Raw genomic sequence first — 20670 nt, 5'->3', positions numbered from 1 at the left:
GTGCCAAGTTTTATGTAGGCCTATACATGAGTGTTTTATAATCCATGTTGATTGGATTAAGATTCACATACCCTTATTTATGCGCTTATAAATCTGTTTTATATCACAATGATGTGCTTTATTCGAAAGCGCTTGATATATCTGTTGGTGATCTGGTAACAGATCCAGACAACTATTATCTCTCTTTCATTGTCTGTTTGCAAAAGCCTTCTTCATAATCTCAATCAAGTTACGTGAGAAACGTCATGTCCATCCTTTAGATGTTTACTTGCATTCTCATGAGCTTAGTTCATGGCATGTTCAACTTGCATTATTTTGCTAGTGGCCTAAGTTTGAACTCCAGTATCGCAGTCTGACCAATAGATGTCAGTGCAGCACCAGTTTTACAGCGTAATTCCAGCATCGACTATACATGTTATCAACTAATAAACAAGTTTATTATTTACTGTAACAAAGGAAGTTGAACATTTATTTTCCACGAGTGGTTTAATTTCAATTGTGCTCAATTTTAACCCATGCTTGTTTGGGGTTTTGAAGGAGCTACATTTTAGCTCTAGCCCCTTGAAACCTGCCTGGAAGTAATTGAGTGAGTGTTATTTAGTTTCTCCTCCTTCAGGGGTTTTACAGACAGGCGCATTTCAAGTTGTCACATTGTTTCACAAATGTACAGCTGGCTTCTCCTGGCTCGTGATCATTCTAAGTGCTCTTTGATTTAGCTTCAAACAACAAAGCCCTCAGGAGTATTTACTCAAGAATGCTTTTTCAACCCCTAGACTTCCCCAATGCCTGTCAACTACACACTCTGTCAGCCTCAAACTTTCCCATGCCTGGCAGACACACACACACACACACACACACACACACACACACACACACACACACACACACACACACACACACACTTAGATCAAAGTGAAAGCACACACTTCACCTGCTTAAAGAGCAGTCCCGCCCTCCAGCTGTCAATCAAACTGTCTTTCCTCTTCTGTGTCTGGTAAACACACCATGAAATCCGTTTTAAAATCAAAGCGCTGAGATATTGGTGTCAACTTAATTTGACAGACTGAATAATGTCCCTTTTAGTTAGCATAAGGGTATGATTATTTTTTGCATAACAATAATCTGAAATAAAAAGAGGCAAAATATAAATTAAATATTGACAAATATTTTGATATATTGTATATTTTTAGTGTGTGAATATACATATATAGAATGCATTGCTTTGTTATTTACTAAATAATAGTAAAGTAGAGATAATAGGGATGTTTAATTTCCAAAATAAATTTTAATTGTTAATCTGAATATGGTTGTCATGAAGTGTTCGTCTTGCGTTATTATTCACAAAATGCGTCGTCATTTTTTCACATGCAGTGTTTTTGACCATGCTGCATGCAATATTTATATTTGTAAAGAATAATGTCACACACAAACAAATTTAAAATGAACAAATAAAGACGAATTTATAAAGAAATACATTTAAATATTAGAAAAAGCATTTGCAGAATCTAATAACACGTTTATCACATACACATTAAAATGTTGACTGATTGGATAAAAATAAAAACTAATAGACTATACTTTATAGTTTACATTTGCTATTATTCTTTCATTCATTTTCTTTTCGGCTTAGTCCCTTTATTCATTAGGGGTCGCAACAACGCAATGAACCGCCAACTTGTCCAGCACAGGTTTTACGCAGCGGATGCCCTTCCAGCTGCAACCCATCACTGGAAAACATTCTTATTATTATAAATATATTTTAATTTAAGCTGTAGACTTTTAGAATTGAGTTTTAATTCTATTTATAGGCTGTAAAAAATATTTTAAAATCATTTTTATATAAAATTTACATATACATTTGAAAATAAACTTTATTATCTCTTTATAGGCTGTAAAATAATTAAGCCAATTTTATTTATTACATATATTATATTGAAACAACTGTAATGTTTATATATTTTTTACAACTATTAAAACTTTTTCACATAACTACTAAAATTAAAATGTATTAAAATGTTATTTTTCATGCCACCAGATTTTTGTTGTTTGTTAATAATAACATTAACATTCTGCTCTTCACTGTGAAATAAAACTATATTTTTGTAGATATATAGAGTCTGTGAAATAAAAGGTTTATAGAATTTGATTTAGGGGACATATTCTAGTCTTTCTATTATTACATATTTTTTGTGTACTTAAAAATACTTGTGTATTTTTTGTGTTTTTTTGCGGGCTAAAGTTGGCTCATGGTATCCTTTGATTTGGCCCCCCATCCCATTTGAAAAGAGAGGGAGAAGGATGGGGAGGTGGTTGGGGCGAGTGCCTTTGACAGTGATTGTCATTTCGGATTTAACATAACCTGTTGTTTCTTTGTTTTATTGCTGAGCTACAATAAAACAACAGACAATAAATGATTTAATTAAATACTGTAAATTTATCTTTGTAAATGACTTTTAAAATGTAAATACTGTTAGCAAACTGCACAAGACATCTGCGAGCAAATCAAAGTAAACTTGACATGTGTATTCAGAATTTAACTTTTTTATAAATAAGATTGTGTATATTTTACTGTAATGACTATTCTAAAATGTAAAAAAATGATATACTGCATTAGTCAATATGATTTAAAGCATATTTTGTAGTTATTTATAAATATTAGAGAATAAATTAGAAAATTACCCATGGCAAATTTGAATATATACGGTTTGGTATATATTTGGCTCACACCACTCAATCAAGTTTGCTTTATGGACCTTTATAAGAAAAAGTTTGGGCACACCAGGAATAAATGTTGTTAATAGTAGTTCCCTCTACATGACAGTGGAGGTCGCCAATGAGCCACACAAAACTTGCTTCAACGTTGTGCTGTGTTTGGTGTCTGGCTCCTGTCTTTTTTTCTCCATTGTTTTGTTGTTTGCTTCAACAGTGCTCTTCTCAGAGTCCTACACATCCCCTGCACTCATCTAAAGAAGTGAGTCATTGCCTTGGGGATCAGAAGCTGGTGCTGTTCAACTCACCCTTTGTGTTTGATTGTAGCCGTCCAGCAATCAAAACATGTTGCTTTAATTCAAATCCCTTAAACTGGACGGGCACTCCTGGCCTTCACACTCTCTTGCACAATGCTGAGAAATGGAGACACAGAGAGACAGTGAGTGTCCTGGACCGGCTCCTGACTTTCAGCTTTGTTTTTTATTTGTGTCTGCGTGGGGATTAGGCCTGTAGTTGTTGTGCCCTAAGTTACCGTACAGATGTTAGCTGGGATAGCGCTTTCATGCCAACCACAGCCTTCTGTCTGGAGTGACGGGGCGTTTAGGTCCTACAAAAATGCTTGCTCGTGTATACGCAGGTGTGTGTGTGTGTGTGTGGTTTAGGGTGAGTTCAGTGTCATTTGTCAGACAAAAAAGCTTATGAGAGTTAAGTACAAATAGTTTTGACACTTTCAGTAATCTTTGTGTGCTTGTGTTTCATTCCCCTTCTTTCAGTGCTAAAAAATAGACAGCAGTCATCATAGTCTAATACTGAATTTGCAGTGTTGAAATGTGTTGCTTAAATGGCTCTTTTGTATTTATATAGGGCTTTATGTGTTTACATAGACAATGGCTGACTGTATGGGAGTTGATAGGTTTAAGCTACAACACAATAGTCTGTTTGCCTTTGTGGAAACTCTTTAACCAGACCATGAAATATAAAAATAATGCTTGACGATTTTTACATGACATGACTTTTTCACTTGCTATCCACAAGACGATTAATATGATGGAATAGCTATTTTTAGAACCACTTTTATTCATGTATCTAACGTGTCCAGAAATTATTACTTATTATTATACTACTATTCAAAACTTTTAAAGCAATTCATGTTTATATATTTCCTAAAATAAATCAAATGTGACATTAATGTTGTTACTTTTTTCAAGTAAATGCTGTTCTTTTTAACTTTTAAATTGATCAGTTTTATTTAAATAATATTTCACATTATTATTTTTACCATGTTTTAGTCAGAAAATATATACTAAATGAGCAACAAAGATTTCGTAAGTAACTATGCGTAATACTTTTGTGGATAAAAATCAACTCCGGTTTACAGTTTGAATAAAGTTGGATTTTGAGTCACAAAAAGGCAAATACAAGCATTTTTATTGAAAATATTGTGCAGTTAGGAATAAATATACTAGCAATAAAACATATTAATACAATAGATCAAAAAATATTATACAGTGTTTTTTAGGTAGTTTTTAAATGTTTCATTTTTCTACATATATTCAGTCCTACTATAAAAGGATGTAAACAAAAAATACTCCCAACATATTTCCTGTTTAACATTTCATCCAGAAAGAGCCACAGGTTGATAAATAATGCTATGATAGCTGTTTTAACATTAAGTTATGATTGAATTGTCTGTTGTTACACAGGGAATGTTCATGGGCCGATGACATGACCACATTAAAATGGTTGATAATTTACCCTTATTAAAGTGTACTCACACTGCACTTTTTTCACCTTATACAGTACACCTTCATATGCATTAAAATGTGAGCGATAAGTTTGCATGTTGCTGCATTTCAAAGTTCAAGCAGACAAGCACAATAAACTCTGACCTGCGAATTCGCTTCACATGAGTGCAAATAGAAGAATCAAATATGACATCTGTACAGAAATGTTAAAATATGGAGCAATTGCTCGTCATCAGTGTTTTGCATTATCTTTTTTTTTTTCTGTATCATCTAACTGAATTTTACATGCTCAAACTAGGGCTGCACAATATATCAATTAATCATCTGTATCGCAATGTAAGCATCTACAATAGTCACATCACAGAACATGCAATGTGAGTTAGGATTATAGTTGGTTATACAGTTCATTATGACCAATAAAGAGTTTAATAATAAAAAGAGTAAAAATGTATCTACTTCATGCATTTTTAAAGAGGTAGTTATAATGTTTGTAAGTTTCATAAATATTATGAGACTATGCAGTGTGAATTATTCAACATCTGTACCTCAAAACTGTTAGAGTTTCTAGAAAATGATAATTCACTTATCTTTGCTTTATTGTATTTATCTATGCTTCAAAAGTGTGTTATTTGAGATTCTAAATATTATATATACCCTACAAAATCACCCCAGTAAATCTAATATTAAGAATTTTTCCCAATAAAGCTGTTAAATTCATCTGGTGAAATTGTATTTGCATCACAATATACATCGCCGAAATATAAAATATTGCAATGTCAGATTTTTCCAACATCGTGCAACTAAAGTTCAAACTCTAGTGTGACCACAGTGTTAACCTCACAAAACCTAATTTTCTCAGTTGTGCAATGAGTGATACACAGACCCAATATACTGATACACATTTGTTCCTCGGCTAGGAGTTTGTGAGGACTGTGTTTACAAGGATAATTACCAAGACAAATATTTTGACCAAAAATGCCCAAGAAGAATCAGAAGAAAACTGCATGAGAAAAAAAAATGTAACAACAGTGCCAGTAAAAAGTTTAATCTTCACAAGAACAGTCTACTTACATGTGATTGGTTTAAAATCAATTAGGTTTTTGTGCTAAGATAATTGTTAAACTTAAACGGATCACGTATGTATTAAATGTGGTTCATTAAACCCTTAGTTTACTTGTATAAAATCGGCCTAATTTTAAGGATTTTAACAGACAAACAAGATATACAGTGCTCAGCATAAATAAATACACCCCTCACAGATCTCTATTTTTAATTAATATTTTTTTACAATAATATATTTGTTCTTATACAATAGATTAGTCAGTACCAAAGCCAAAATCTAACAACAACAACAAAAAAAAAACACAAAAAAACCTTTAGATCACAGTCCAAAAGTGTGTACTTAAATTAATATATTGAGGAAATGTGAAATTAAATTTAAATAAACAGGACAAATCAAGAGAAAGATAATACACATACGATTTAGTTTAAGTTTTGTAGTTTGTAAGTATTATTTTGCAATGTTTAATTTTAAACATATTATCTTTCTATTACTAAAGATGTTACTTTACTACACTTATTTTAAAGGATTTAATAAATGTGTTGTTTAAATCCACCTAAAATTATTGCCAAAATTTACTGGGAAATAGATAAAAATATTCATTTTGAAAAGGGGGTGTACTCATTTATGCTGAGCTCTGCATTTCAAACTTCTATGAAACTTAATTATACTTAATATACGCTGTTCTTTGAACACACTGGTCTCAGAAAAAGCACTTTAGGCTTGACTCATTCTCAAATAAAACTCAGCCTACGTCACTCGCTCTGGCTCTTAGTCACACCATTGATTTGTAAAGACCTCCTCATTTAGTTCATCAGAAGAGGGTGATGTCTGAAATAGGAGCTCTCTCGCAACCATTTTAATACTTTAACTGCTGCTGAATGCTCTCAGAGCTTTGGTACCAGCCCCGCGGGCCCCTGCCTGGGAAAGCTGATATAGGATCTGACAAGACAGGACTTGACACAGCAATGCACTTCTCTACCATTGTGTCCACTGACCTGGGGCCAGCTGCCTGCGTTTGAGGATTTCCCCAAATAAAGAGGCAGAGGGGAAACAAGTGTATGTGTTGACTATCATCAGTCAAATTCAACATGCAGCAGCCATGGATAGAATAGCAGGGAGTGTGTTTGCTGTGTTTAACACTGAGTGAGCATCCTATTAGAATCGACGCCATTGTGTTTGTAGAGAGGCACTTGGGTGGGTGTGTGTTTTTTTGCACACGCTTGGCTGATCACTGCGGTTGCTTTTTGATGGAGCTTCTTGATGTGTTTGAGAATTCTGCATTCCCAGTCCCTCCTGCTTTCTCTGTTCATTTTCACTCGCTTACAGACTCGCGTCATGATGCTGAAATTCGAAGGTCAAAGGTCATACTGGAAAAGTTGACCTTTATTTAAAATTGAAAATAACTTTGTGTGTCGTCTCTGTCAGCGGTGATGGGTTTAGGGGTCAGATATAGGGCAAGACTCTTATCCGGACTGCCAAAAAACACCTGGAGAAAAAGATAACATTTCATTACAAGTCATATTTCGAGTGCCAGCATAGTCTGGCTGTGTGAATGATTTGCATTGGTACTAATCAAAGTAGTTCTACTTAGTTTTAGGGGATTTTTTTTTTAAACGTCTCATCTAGCGTGACACAGCAACATTAGCTCTAACAATTATTTTTGTTGTTCCCTGAAAATTGATATTTTTAATTATATAGAACTTTATTTTAGCTTAGTCATTAAATACATTTTTAAGAGAATCCTCTGTGCGTATTTTTTATGTATTTCAAAAGACAGATAAATCATATTTAAATTATATGATAAAGATATTGTATAGTATTGTATAATATATTGGATGCTCCAATCAGCATTTTTGCAGCCAATTTCAAGTACCGATTCTTTGTCTTGGTGATTGGCCGATACTGAGTAATGAATCCTATGCTTCAAGCTTAATAATGCATAAAGCACGTTTTCCCTCTAAGTATGATACTTAAGTGGGGATGTCGCCTTACCTAAGGGAATTAACTAAGGATGCTGCATATATTACCTTAAACACATCTCTTTTAACCATTTAGAGTGGATATGTCATGGCCAGAAGCAACTTTACAGAAAATATTATAACACAGATATAAAAACTAATAAGAAAAATGACAAACAATGAAATTGAAAATTGCAAATGATGAAAGAAGAATTCAACATGTCTCAATCAATAAAAAGTTTGGAGCACATATTTAATGCATCAGAAGTTAAAATGCAAACCTATAAATCCACTTCTTTACTAAGAGTAAACAGGCCCATAAACTACGTTTTTTGCAAAAAGTATGTTACAATAAGTTATTATAAGAATATATTTAACTGTTTATGAAATACAAATATTCATCTAATAATTCCAGCCATCTTTTAGTGAACTTTCAGTTTTTATAAAGCCTACATGCAAGACTGTTCAAATGTTTTGCTAATCCATATCTATTGACAGCAGATGAGACAGAGGGTTCTTTACTGCAACACAACACATGTAATGTTTAAAACATCACTGTGCCTCTCGCGATCTGTTCTCTTGCTCCTTCACTTTCATTGCCATGATTTCCGGGTATTTTATCTAAATTTTGGGGATCACAGAGCCGGTATGAATGTGCAGGAAATTTGCAAAGCTTCCTGAAGAGGTCACGAGGTTGGATAGGGGCGATCCAAAATTGGTGATCCAATTTTTGAGTTTTTTTGCAACAACTTAATTGTTTCAAGTTCAGTTCACTTTGTAAAAACTAATAATTGAACTCAATTCCTTTATGTTGTCCCTACACAAATCGATTGTGTGGAACCCAACATTTTATTTACCATGTAGTATATATTTTGAAACAACTGGCAAACTTTAGGCACCTCACAATCTGATCTAATTTTGATTCTTGAAATCACAATCTGATGCCAATAGGGGATCTACATTTTTTTCCAATCAGTTAACTATCAGCTTTTAAAATAGTTTTTTTGTGTTAGAAAAAAATATTTTTTTTCTTTTTTCAATCTTCTGTGTGGTCTAATGCAGAAATAACACTGAAAGGTCTAAATGAGGTCGATCACTCTGGATGTCACCCTGAAGAAAAGAAGGGAGCAATGGAATGCGGGCAAGAGGAAGGGCAGGCATGTGCTGTGTAGCGGCCACCATGTCAACGTTTGCCTTTCTGGACTGACAGCTTGTCATTTTTTTGTGACAGCATCCTGCAGACTATCCGTAATGAGCTGCTGTGAAGTCTGGAACATTCTCCTGACCTTTCAGCGGCTCGCAACGTACCCAGGTCTTCGCCTTCCACGCATCCTTGTCAAAGGGCCAAACTGCAAACCGTCAGGGGATGAACGCTGGCAGGGACATTAAAGAAAGTAAATCCAACAACAAAAACAAAGACACGGACACACTGACACCTGTCTCGCTCGCACCTGTCTCACCAACAACCACACTGGACACTGATAGACAGACTCCTAGAGGCTCTCTCCCGTCGTTTAGCAGCTCCTTGCGGTTTCAGCCTTTGTTGATGTTGTTGTTTGCTCACCTTTGGTCACCAGAGTTTATTTCGCAAACAAACTCTAGCATGTGTTTGAAAGTCACAGAAAAAAATATACAGGCAAGAAAAAAAAAAGATCCCCGCCATTTCTTAAATGACAAGAAATTCCTGGGCTCTGAGAAGTGTGACCCAGCCTCGCGCCCCCACTGTTTGGCTTTCTGCTCAAAGTCTTTGGGTAAACACCTGCTTAAAAGGCATCGCTCCTTTTTTCTCCTCTCTTCTGTTCTTTCGGTTGCCCTCTTTCTCCTGATCATTTTGCTTTAATGACGTTTACAGATGTACTTAGACCTCCTCGTGAGTGTTTTAGTCTCAGGTTATTACCACCCATGTTTACGGCTATGCTAACAAGAATCCCATTACACTCTGCCTGACGGGATGGAAGAATTCAAATCAAAGCTCACTCAAAGCTGTCTTTATCTAAGCGTTTAGTAAGACAGCCAGCCTGGGGATTCAATTTTAGAATGTCATAACTGAAATCGTAAAGTTTGTGCAGTTGAAATATAAACGCATATAGTGATAATAAATTTCTTGTTATTGTATGATTTTTCCAAAACAAATGTATATATATATTTTATTTATGTGGAAACATTAACCCCTAATATACCCAATTTTTTGGATTCAAACTTGAAAATGAAGTGCACTATATATTTGGTCAATATAAGTTTAGATACATAGGCTAAAAAGATATATGTTGAAAAACATATATCAGAAAACATTCCTTCTGTGGGACAATGACTGTTAAACAGTTTTTAAATGAACGAATTAAACAATAAATTAGTACTACCAATAGGTGTCTGTAAATTCATATAATTTTTTTATATATATTATGTATTTTTAAGTCATTTGTTTGTTCAGCTGATTTATTCAGGACTGAAGTAAATAACACTGTGGTTCATTGATTTCAGTAGTCATGTCAAAGCAGTAACTAAATCAGCATACTATCATCTCAAAACATTGCAAGAATTAGATGCTTTGTTTCCAGTGAGGACTTAGGGAAACTTGTTCTTGCTTTTATCAGCAGCAGGGTGGATCACTGTAATGGACTCCTCACTGGCCTTCCCAAAAGACAGTCAGACAGTTGCGACGAGAACTAGAAAATCAGAGCACATCACACCTGTCCCCAGGTCTTTACACTGGCTCCCAGTTACAAGTTAAAGTATTATTACTTGTCTATAAATCACCAAATGGCCTAGGAGCTCAATACATTACAGATATGTTCACTGAAAACAAACCTAACAGATCACTCAGATCAGTAGGATCAAGTAAATTAGAATCTCCAGGAGTTCAGTCAAAGCAGGGTGAATCGGCCTTCAGCTATTACGCCCCCACTGCTCTAATCAGCTTCCAGAAATGATCAGATGTGCTCCAACATTAGACACGTTCAAATCAAGACTCAAAACACATCTGTCTAGTTGTGCCTGCACTTTGCTACGTCCGACAGGTTATACGATTATGTCTTTCTTTTCTTTTTCATTCATTGATAACCTGTTTTTAAACACATTTTCAATTTTTTTTTATCAGTTTTAAAACGCTTTTATTACTTGTTTTTCTTTCTTTTACTTGTCTCTTTTGTTCCTGTTTATGTAAAGCACTTTGAATTGCCACTGTGTATGGAAGGTGCTATATAAATAAACTTGCTTTGCCTTGCCTATCAAAAACAGTTCTTCTCTGATCTTGTAGGTAATATTAATTAATTTGTATTTTATAATTTTAAACAAATGCTTATAATATAACACAGTATATAAACTTATTTATTGAACACTTGTATATAATCAGTATCCCATTTGCACATTAAAATCAATTGTATAAGAAGTATGATCTGTGTCTGTCGGCTTATATATTAAAAACATTTTAGATTTTGGCAACCTATAAAATATGTAATAAAACCTGAGAGGGAGTGAAAAAGATAGCGAGGGCCAGAAAGGAATGGAGTGGAAGAATGACCTGCAGTAGATAAGATGACTGGGGGCAATAGAATTGTGTGTATGTGTGTGTGTGTGTGTGTGCGCATGCATGTGTTGCTCGGTCAGCTGTACAAGAACATGTCACAGTGTCAGAAACTGTCTATCCAAACCTGCTGATACATGCTTTCTCTCTCTTCCTTTCTCTCCCTCCCTCTTTACAGGTCTCTTCCTCTTTTCAAGCCACCTTTTCTTGGTGAAAGGCTAGTAAATCCTTTGCTTGTCTTAGTTAATGCTACTAACTGTTGTTTGTGAGTGCTGGCAACTCCTCAACATGTTTGTGCTGATCTTCTTCATCTCAAACCCTTTTTTCCTCATTTGAACTTTTCAACTCCTGAACTCTCAATGGCCTTGCTCTTCTGCTATCTGACAACAATTGGAGTAGGTTCTTCCTTTTCATCCCGTTGGGATCTCCTCGTTTTTCACACTTGTTCATTCCTTTCTCTTCTGGTTTGACAGACAGAAAGACCTGCCCCTCGGCCACGTCACTCAAGCAGTCCAACTTAATTTATGGCTCTGATTGACACTTCTTACACACGCACTTACACACACAAACATACTGTAGATGTCTTCTCACATGAATAGTATTAGCTTTACCTCATTTTGAGCTGCTTGTCTGTCAGTGCCTATTATTTGCCTGCTGAATGTGAATAGAGGCCTCTCAGAGACATTCGGGCTGTGTGTGTGTGGTTGGTGATGGCGCCACTCTGTCCTTGTGTCTCTTCAATGGCACCTTCATGTTACGTGGTGTAGCCACATATTGTCTGTCACACTTGACTTGTCTCTCTCTATATGAGGACCTGAGAAAGTGGAAGAAAGAAATAGATGAGTGGACTGATATGATACAGTTTAAATTGTATGAAGCTGTGGTATTGCCGCTGCTGAAAGCAGACAGATGAGAATATATAGACCAATTCAGTTCTTTTCTTTGCTTGGATATGGGTTTTCTGCTTGTGTTGCCTTTTGAACTGAGCTCTGTTCATGGAAATGTCTAAAATATACCTGCTTGAAAAGACAGCTGATTCTTTCCTTTTATGCAGTACTTTACATTTAAGCATTTCTGTAAAAAGCTAAAGCAGATTTTGGAAAAACAAGTGCTGGTCAAGAAAGAGGTATTCATATTTCATATGTACATGTAGATGAATATTTCAGTTTAAATGCACTTATTCTAACCGAAGATCTTGATCCTTGGTCTGAAAGTGTTAGTTTACCCAAACATAAAAATATGTTAATGACATTCTCATGTGTTTCCCAGAGATGGGTTGCGGCTGGACGGGCATCCGCTGCGTAAAAACTTGCTGGATAAGTTGGCGGTTCATTCCGCTGTGGTGACCCCGGATTTATAAAGGGACTAAGCCGACAAGAAAATGAATGAATGAACATTCTCATGTTGTTCCAAACCTCTGAGATCTTTGTTTGTCTTTAGAGCACAAATTAAGATATTTTTGGTGAAATCTGAGGGCTCTCTCATGCTCCATAGACAGCAAGGTTCATGTCGATTTTGAGAATTGAAAATTGCAAGAATTAGATGCATTGAGGACTTTTAAAGAAACTTGGTCATGCTTTTATGACCAGTAGGGTAAATTACTGTATTGAACTCCTCACAGGCCATCTCAAAAAGAGAGTCAGATAGTTGCAGCTCATCCAGAATGCTGCTGCCAGGATTCTGAACAGAACCAGAAAATCTAAGCAAATCACACCTGTCCTCAGGTCTTTACACTGGCTCCCAGTTACATTCAGAATAGATTTTAAAGTACTTGTATTAATTTTAAGTATTACTTGTCTATACATCAATAAATGCCCTAGGGCTTCAATACATGATATCAGATATGCTCACTAAATACAAACAGTTTTACCCTATCTTTACCATTTTTATTTCAAATGCGTACTGTTCTTTTGAACTTTGTTTTCTTCAAATCAACATTAAACAAAGGTTTATTTGATTATTTCTGGAGTAAAATATGACTGTACAAGTAGCTTCATGGCTTCTTAAATATTTAGCTTTGTTTTCATTGTAATGGCAAGACATACAAATTTGCTCCTAAACAGTAATGATCCAGCTCATGCTAGTTTGAGGTGGCTAGGTTGGGATTTTGAACATGGTAGCTGTTTTTTAGTGGTTCATGGTGGTCCACCAGCCCTATGCAACCGTTTTTAGTCCCACTTGCTAATAGTGAATCTAATCAGCATCTTGACCAATTCATAACCATGCTGGTTTAGCAAAATTTTCCTGCAAGTTTATTTTTTTCAGTTGGACTATCTTTTAAATGCCATGATTGACTTTACTTAGCCCTCTTCTTTCTCTCTCTTACTTTTTTCTCTGTTTGCCGGGCTTCTCTTCTCTCTTATGTAGATCTCTCTCTCTCTCTCTCTCTCTCTCTCTCTCTCTCTCTCTCTCTCTCCCTCCTTTTCTCTCATCTTTTTCTCCTCTGTCTTATCACCCTCCCCACAGGACTCCTGGGCATCCTCCAGTATCCCATCATGCCCTTCTGTAATCTGTGACACCATTTTGTCAGCACATCTACTTGTATGTTTGACTTTAGCGTTCCCCTTTCCGCTTCTCTCTCCCAAAGTGTTTTCCATTGTTTTGTGTCTCTTTAATGTTAATGCTGATGGCCATGGCCAGGCTGTGCCCTAGAGGACTCTGATAAGAGCTGCTGCCTTTTCTGTTTTCTTTTAGTTGTTACTGTTTTATATTTTCACTTCAATAGCTTCAGGTTGAGATACAGAGGAGAGAGAGCAGAGTGGGTGATGCTTGAAGTTCACATACAACGAAAAAAGACTAATATAATTTGTTGAAAATTAAATTTACAATTATAATTTACAAATGTTTTATGTTAAATATTGTGTATTTGGTCACTTTATTAGCTACACCATTACACAACACAGGCCTAAACCATTAACACAAGGCAGCATGTGTTCATGGTTCCATATGTGACAAACGGTTTCATATCTAACAAATACACAAATGTGTTAGGGTGCTAAAAACAGTAATTAACCTTCATGATTTCATAAAGTTTTGTTTTTTAAAAAAGGCAGCTATGGTACATTGAATAAAAGTATAGATTTATTTTATTGAGGCCTATTTATTTATTTATTTATTTATTTATTATCCAAAGAATAGGCATAATCACAAAATGGATACAGACCTACTAAGTGACCATAAGACAATGAGTATGTTTACATGGACGCCAATAATACAATTTTAATACAATTAAGACAATACTCTGATTAAGAGTCTATCATGTAAACAGTTTTTTTGATTACCTTAATCTGACTAAGGTCAAGTTGAACTAAACAGAAATCGGATTAACATCGAGTATGCCTATTTAAGTTGCATTATTGAAGTGCAGTATAGACATGTAAACACCCTAATCCTTTAACTACCCCACCAAGAATAAAATATTTGGATTGCATTTCTTAACTCCTAATGTCGCTAGATGCTTTTTTTTTTAACACTTCCCATAATTTGTAAAATGTCAGCCTCTACCAAATGGTAGATATTTTGGTTTATGGTTAAAGTACCAGGCTTAAAACATTTACTATGAAAAATCTCAAAATATGAAGTGTAAGACCAATTTATTTAAAAAAATATTAAAAATAAAACATTTTTGAATACTAAATAATCTTTTTTTTTAAGTATGCCATCTAATTTTTCAGATTCTCATTTAACATGCTTTCTTAGTTAAACACAGTTATACCAAAATCAACAGTAGTAGTGCAACAGAATTATATTAGTTTTTTTTTAAATCAACAATGCTGTTTGAGTAAACCATTATTTAAAACAGTCATTGTTTAAATGACTTTAACAGTGATTAATTAAAACAGTAAAAACATGGTCAACCATTTGGTAGAGGGGCAGTCAAAAGGTTAATCAAACATTTACCATTTAAACTGCAGTTAAAGTGTAAAAATTAAAAATGAAACCTGAAATTACATGAAATTCCAGAAGAATTGTGGATAGCGTGGTGACGCAATTATATTTATTGATTTATGCTATAACATGTAAAACAGGATCATGAAAGGAACATCCAAAAAGCAACTCGTGTAAACCCCTTAATCATAGCGTTGTCTTATTCAGATTAGAACAAATAATTTGATTACTGAAGTTCATGTAAATATAGTCATTATTGACTAAAAACCTTTTACATGGAAAGTTGAAAGACTTCTGAACTGAACAGCAGCCATGTGCGTTGCTCAAGCTTGTTTTTACTTTTACTTAAAAAAATCAGTTTTGTTCTGAGCTTGGTTACATTGTGTATCTATTGCTGGACACTACAAATAGAGCAGAAATACAGGAATGTCATGGGAAATACAAGACATCTGGGGCCTCATGTATCAACGCTGCGTACGCACAAAAACTTTGTGTACGCCAGGTTTCACGCTCAGAATCGCTCACGTTTGGATTTACTAACAATGAACTGAACGTGGGAATGTGCGCAGCTCCACGCCAGCTTTATGGCTGGCGTACGCACATTTTTTGTGCGTGTCTGTTTTATTTCCATTGGCGACTCCTAGAGGCAGTTGTGTTAAATTCCTCTCTACAAAGTGTCTGAGCCTTGCAATAGCAGCTGTATGAGACGGGTTCATTCATCTAGCAGGTATATAAGGTTTCTATACCATACAGTTGACCAGCTAAACATTAAAGCACAATTTACAGCAGTCGCCTGTTTTCCCAATGTAATCTACTGCACGCACATTGCTATAAAAACACTATCTGAAGATGAATTTGCATGCGTGAATCAGAAACATTTCCATTCAGTAAATGTACAAATAAAATATGATCCACAAACTTATTAATGATTCCTACTTGTCTTTCTCGTGATAAATAGTAGGCAAAATCTGATATGTAGCAGTGGAAAAAAGAGGAAAGAGTTTATCAGACGCTGGATTCGAAATGAGTTCATGCTCAAACGTGTCAAAACATGTTGACATGCGCTTTACGAGCTGCGCCACTGAGACTGTTAAGGTTACCGCAACATTTTACACATATAAACCACCCTATTTCTTTTTCAATTCACTCAGTGTGATGTTCAGACCCAACTGTGTTAACCGCATCAGCTAAACTCTCCCACTTAATTTTTTTTTCTTTTGTTGTTAATTCCGGAGAACAAATTTGCAAATAACACCGCTTTTCTCCGCTCTACCTCCGAAAGCAGCACCTCCAATTCACATTCTTTTCAAAGTTTCTCTTTTGGCTAGCTTTTGCCATTGCTTTTTCGTTGGGTTTTGCCAAAGTAGAGCCATTAGCATATTTATACGGGGGAGGAGGCAGGGAGGGGTTTTGTGCTCGTGCATGTTGCGCTCAGTTTCACGTTCATTCGGATGTACAAAAGAATATGCGTGGGATTCGGCGTATGCAGTGTTTTATACATCTGAATTTTTTTCTGCGTACGCACATTTACAGCTTTGTGCGTACGCAATGTTTTAGTATGATTTTCACGCAAGTCTTCGTACATGAGGCCCCTGGTCACCCTTTTTGAGGGCTAAACTGGGGCTATTCAACATTCTGTCAGGGATACAGCACTCCTAACCATGGTGTAGCACGCTCCTTTAGGACATTGATTTGTGTGTCATTGCTATTTTCATTAATGACTTCAGGACCACAGATGACACGGATAAAAATGAGGACTGTGAAATCCCAGCTTAAGAAGCCAGAGTACACTGAAAAAGAACCGGAGGACAAAAAAGGAAGGGTTACAGAAAGTTTGGTAGATTATGTGACTCGCTCAACCTTGTTGTTTGTTCCAAATCATCTTTTAATTCCTGAAGCAATTTCAAAATATCATGGCTTGGCAAACAATATGTTTAGATATTCTTTTGGCATTTAAAATAAATGTATACATGTGGAAAACAGTCTTCTGTCTTAAACCACTCACTCTCTGTGCTCTGCTGTATACTCGCTCTCTGTGCTATTATTCAACAACAACTGCAGTCATTTGTAGTGGGATATTTAAGACTATATATTTAAGGCTTTTTTTATAAAAGCACAAATACCTCCTAATGTCAGGTGTACAAACATTAGTAAATTGTGTTGTATGATTCATTTAAATACTCCTCTCCCGTTAAACTTGTGTCTTACCAGGAAGCTATTACAACTGCATATTCAATAAGGTTGGGCACAAAAAAAAATTACAGCCCATGCCTTTTTCCTGAGCAACTCTTTTCGGGGCATGTATAGTAAATACTGATAGTACTGTAGTGTTTCAACACCAAAAAGACAGTTTGCTCTGGTGCAAGCCATTAGTAAATCTGGCCCTAAATCTTGTGTACCTGATAACGTACCAAAATCAGTAAATGTCTGGAAAAGGGTGTTACGTTTTTTTTTTTCTTCTTTTTTTCTTCTTCTTTTTTTTTTTTTTTGAAATTGAGGAGTGTGAGGTGAAGAGTTAAGATGAAATTAAAATGACTTTTTAGGGTTGTTTGAGGGGCTGCTGTTCTTTTCCTTTGGGAGTTTCTGCTGTCTGCAATTTCAGCTGTCAGTCCAGGTTAGATGGGACACTTTTACTTGTGTCTTTGACTAAAGAGAGTTCTGAAGTGAGAAAGAGAGAGAAAAAAAGAGAGAGAGGGTAAGGGAAAGTCAAAAGAGGACATGTCTTCCTTTCCCTCACTCATCTCCTGAAATCAGCAGGTGCATCTCTCTCCACTCTCCGCTATGACCCTTCATAGAGGCAAAAGGTCACCAGGGGTCAATCACTTGCTGATGATTTCCTTTCCTTCGTTCCACTGCCGTCAGCTAAACTGCGTTGGTTATCTGCTCTCGCCCTGCTGCACGTGAATTCACCGGCCTGACCTTTTTAATTTCGTCTGACATTTTTTATTATTCAATTTGCCCTGTATTCTCCTACATTGCTAAGGTCTTGTTGCTCAGAAAAAAAAGTCGAATGAAATAGAATTTTAAAAAAAATGTAGATTGCATGAAATAAATTGAAGGATGACGGTGTGGATGATAATTTACTATGAAGGGCAGAACTAAAGGTACAGTTAAAACGAGAGCGCCATAAATGAGGAATGATAAATTTAATCTGGCCCTGATTAAATAAGGGAAAAGAGGAACAACGTCTCTTTGGGGTCGACCACTGGGCAAACAGAAAGATTGCTTGATGGACTCATCCTTTGCTCAGGTTGAATATTAATGTGAATATGTCTGTGTGAGAGAGAGAGAAAGAGAGGGAATGAGCACCGATAAGACTTTGATAAAGATTCCTTTTCCCAGGGATTTAATTATGTTACCTTTTAAATCAGAGCAGGACCAGAGGGCCGGATGCTCCTTGTCCTTGTTGTAAAACACTCTCAGTGCTGTTTGACTTTAATGTTCACCTGCTTTGACAAATCTCATGTGTAATTTAGAGATTTACAGCAAACACACAACTGCAACTTGCTTTCCATAAGCTTCTTTAACAACTTAATGAGTTTTCAGTGATTGGATTACACTTGACCACTCAAGAACTCAAGTGTACAGGTATCCAAGACACATTGAGATTATTCATAGGTCATTCAAAGGATGGATTTTGACCCTAAAGTTCTGGAGACAACATATTTGAGTGTATAATTAAAGGATTATAGTTCACCCAAAAATTTCCTGTTGATTTACTCACCCATAGATCATGCAAGTTGTTGGTGACTTTTTTGTATGTCACCAGCCCTCGAGGTTTCATCCTCAATTGTCACCGGAGAACAATTGATATCTGTTTGACCGTTGACTTGGACTTATATGTGTTGATTTTTTAATTAAAAACAAAAATTATTATGTGCACATTATGCTAATATTACAAATATTTATAGAAATATATTTCGCAACTTTAACCCTTTAACTGCCCCTCAAAAAAAAAAAAGTTTGGATGGCATTTTATAACTCCTGATTTCGCTAGTTAACACACTAGACATGTCGGCTTATGGTAAAAGTTCCGGAATTAATACATATACTTTGAAAAATATGAAGTGTCAGACTAATTTATTTAAAAAATATAATCAAAATAAAACAACTTCCAATAATAAATCATCTTTTATTTTTTGAAGCTTGTCATAAACTATTTCAGATTTTCATTTAACTTGTTTTCTTGTTTTTTGTTTTGTTTTTTTGAACAATAAAATCAAAATCAAGTGTAGGAGTGCAACAGGATTATGTTTGTTTATATTTATATGATTTAATTTTTGTAAATCATTAATGATGTGTGTATAAAACATTTAAAACAATCATTTAAAGAACATTTAAAACATGTCATTATTTAAAACAGTCAAAAATATGTGTTTACTGTAATGTTTGATGAATTTAATACATCATTGATGAACGCATATTTTAAAATCTTCTGAAATATTTTATCAAATTATTCACCAAAATGCTTATTGTACCAACCCAAATTTGGGTCAAGTAAAAAGCTGAATTAAAAATTTAATTAAAAAAAATTTAAATGAAATAATAAATCAATGTTTTTGTTTGTCATTATCTGAGCAAAATTTGGGTTCAAGAAATTGACTAGATGCTTTTTGTATATAATAAAATGGAACTGAGAAAACAGGGGCGTAGTTTGGCTTCATTATCTTGTTGTGTGTTTTATTTAATTCATTCTAGGTTTGGTTGATTGAGTTAAAATTCTCCAATACTGTCTCTGCTTTGAACAGATCTCAGGTAGACTGACTGTGTTTTTCTGTTGACCCCAGTGTTTAGACAGGCAGTTGGAGACGTCTATCTGAAGCAGTACATATACAGCTAGAGGAGGTACAGGGAACATGTTGGCCTCGGGATCAGGATTAGAGTTAGTTTGACAGCTGCTCAGTGTGCTTTCTGTACGTTTCCATGTGCAAAAATGGCTACAAACTATCTTTTATGGCATGTGTTTACTCAGTAAGAAATGATCCAATATACAGCAGTATAACATATTGTGTATGTTAAATCTTTAAATACCTATTTTAGTTAGTTTTTTAATGCTTGTCCTGCATAAGCATTTAGGTCAAAATTTATTCCTGTATAAAAGTGATTATTGTTTATTTAATGACATTTAAAGTTTGTAGTTATTATCATTCTGCGTAAATCTGAAAATAGCAGAAAATAGAAAAAACAAAAACTGTCTGCAGATTCTGTCTGGCCCTGGTAATAAGCCACTAGTTAATAATAAGAATTTGTACTTAAACTAAAGTGTTACCCTAATTTCAAATCTGCAGATTTTAGTTGATTTTCAAAGAAAGGAAATGAGATTTTTCATTGATAAATGTGTTGCCTCTCTATCACAAGTACACATAGACACAGAAGAGACCTGTCACAGGCAGATGATGCACTTGCTCAAAAGAACACTCAAGTGTTATTCACACACCAATAATAAAAGCATTTGCACTTTTTCTTTTTCTATAACAGAAAGACTCAATTTAATGTATCACTCTGCACCAAAGCTGTTTTTTCCTCCACAAACTAACTGACATCTCACACACACCTGAAACAATGCAGTGAAACTATTACTAGGAATTGTCAGATACTTAAGCAGTCAGTCAAAAAAGCTATTTCAAAAACACTCGGCACTAAACAGTCGCTAAAGCTGCATTCAGTGTGTGGCGTAGAGGGGTTGTGTTTGTCCCACTGGCTGACCTCGCTTTTGTTCTTCCCCTGATCAGTAAATACTGCTTCTTAATTTGCTCGCACACGGCACAATAAAAGCCCATTAAC

At 35.2% G+C, this 20670-nt stretch overlaps 1 protein-coding gene across 11 annotated transcripts in view; it reads left to right on the top strand.

Moving 5' to 3' along the window:
• The window catches only part of wdpcp (WD repeat containing planar cell polarity effector), a 131330-nt gene that overhangs the window by 41687 nt on the left and 68973 nt on the right, over nucleotides 1-20670 (top strand). For 2 of the 11 annotated variants that reach the window (XM_073928534.1, XM_073928541.1), the window contains exon 1: nucleotides 2823-2971. The exons of the other annotated variants lie outside the window; for them this stretch is intronic. The gene's annotated coding sequence lies outside the window, so the exon portion shown is untranslated. Of the gene's footprint in view, nucleotides 1-2822; nucleotides 2972-20670 lie in introns of those variants that run through there. 11 annotated transcript variants of the gene reach the window in all.

Source organism: Danio rerio, chromosome 17, assembly GCF_049306965.1.
Source record: "Danio rerio strain Tuebingen ecotype United States chromosome 17, GRCz12tu, whole genome shotgun sequence".
Classification (NCBI taxonomy): Eukaryota; Metazoa; Chordata; class Actinopteri; order Cypriniformes; family Danionidae; genus Danio; species Danio rerio.
This window is presented reverse-complemented; position numbering and strand designations above follow the sequence as displayed.